Genomic DNA, 2,261 nt, shown 5'->3' on the forward strand with positions numbered 1-2,261 from the left:
CACACACACACACACACACACACACACACACACACACATACACTAACACACACACACAGAACAGGGTAGTTTGAAACCTTTGACATTAGCCAGTAGTCTTGCAGTACTCATGGTTTGATTGACATGTTTGTCAGTGTGCAGTGAGCAGGGCTTATGTACGCACGCACGCACGCACGCACGCACGCACTCACACACACTCTCCACTCAGAGTTTTTTTGTCCACACTCTGAAATAGTCCTTGGCCTAACAGAGAAAGAATCACACCTCAGCAATGCAGTAATGCTCACGTCATGTACAGGCCTGTCTTCGCCGCTCTGTGTGTGTGTGTGTGTGTGTGTGTTTGTGCGTGTGTGTGTATGCGTGCGTGTGCGTTGGACCACAGATCAGAGAGCTGGAAACAGGACAGCTCTTCTCTCTTTCTCTGCATTCGAGCGGCGACAGGAACGCCAAAAAGAGTCTGCCGTTTTCTGACACTGTGATGTGACGGCATGCAGCGCCCCCGAGTCACGTTTCATTCTGCCATGCAGAGCTGCAGAGCTGTGGGACTCTTTGATAGTTCGCCAGTCGTCAACCTGCAGGATGAAAGCAGCCAAAAACATACAAAACGCTGACGTTTCCCTTCCAGGAGAGTGCTTGAGTGTTAGTGTGTATATTTAGAATACCAGTGTTTTATTATAAACTACGATCTTTTACCTAATCATAACTAACCCTTGATTGGTTGTCGTTTTAACCCAACCCTAAACCTTACCTTGCCCCTTATGACCTCGAAAGGGGAGAGATTCCAGATCGGCCCATGTCTGAGCTTTCATTTTCTCAAAGGCAGAGCAGGATAGCCAGGGCTCGGTTTACATCTATTGTCGGGCAGGCTGGGGGAACTCATATTAATGTTAAAAAAAATGTCATGCCAAAAACTTTAAGAAAAGGATTGACCCATTAAGAAGAATCCCCTCTTCTCATCTCAACACTGGACCCAATTTATCAGGACAATTTCTTCAAGTTCACATGTTCAGTGAGTGTGTGTGTGTGTGTGTTTGTGTGTGTGTGTGTGTGTGTGTGTGTGTTTGTGTGTGTTTGTGTGTGTGTATGTGTGTGGTCTAGTTTAACTATACTCGTGGGGTCCAAAAACCAGGAGTTCAGCATACTAGTGGGGTCCATACAGCTTTGTTGGGCCAAAATGCTGGACCCCAGTGTGTGTGTATGTGTGTGTGTGTGTGTGTGTGTGTGTGGGTGTGTGTGTGTGTGTGTCTGCATTGGAGAAATGTGAAGTTGAGTGCTATGTATGATGCATTTGTTCTGTAAAACCATTCATGATTACTCCTCACTCGTAATTTGACCCTTTGGGTGTACAGTTTCCCCGATGTCATGATTCCCCAAGTTTGTTCGAGTGCGTGGCAGTGACATCCGGTTGGGAAAGGGTTTTAAAATGCCGCGTTTACGTAGCTTTCTTATGTATCTGTCATCAATTTGGAATAGAAATTAAATGTCCACTTAAAACTCCTGTCGTCACGTCTTCCCTGTAACACAGCAGCGTGAGGAGGGAGCCAACATGCATCCACGCTGCTGAGGTGTCCTTGAGCAAGACACTGAACCCCCTCCAGTTCTTTCCCTGGCCTTGACCTCTGAGCAAACTCCCCTCATTGTGAATCACTGAAATATTAGACTGCATTTAATCAGCAACATGAAATCTCCCTCCTCCTTCCCGCCGAGTCTCTCTCTCAGCTCTTCCGTCTGTTTTTCTGATCATTTCTTTCTGCTGGAGGAGAAAAAAATGCCCCGACACTTCCTGCTCTCCTGGACCCCGCTCGGGCACCTGGGCGCTCAGCTGTCGCAGGATGTGGGAAACCGCAGGACTCCCTAAGGACCTTTCAGACACACACACACACACACACACACACACACACACACACAGCCAGCAGGTGTGTAGCAGTGATGATAGTAATCCGGGTGTTCGTGCTGCTGCTCTCCTGAGATTAAGCAATCATGTTTCTACTTTGAGCTTTGAGGTTAATTTATTGTTATTATTCATTAAAAACATAATTCCCAAAATAGTTTTACATTACGATAATGAATGCATGAAGTGATTCTGAACAGCTGAAATAGAGATTTTTTTTTAATTTAGTTTATGTTTTGTGCTAGTCAGAAGGTAGGAATGCAGGAACAAACATTTCATTACTTATTTAAAAAGGTTTGAGGACCACTGGGTTTTCCATTTCTGAGTCTGTAGCTTTTTTTTGGGGGGGGGGGGGGGGGGGGGGGGGGGG

Source organism: Etheostoma cragini, chromosome 2 (assembly GCF_013103735.1).
Source record: "Etheostoma cragini isolate CJK2018 chromosome 2, CSU_Ecrag_1.0, whole genome shotgun sequence".
Classification (NCBI taxonomy): Eukaryota; Metazoa; Chordata; class Actinopteri; order Perciformes; family Percidae; genus Etheostoma; species Etheostoma cragini.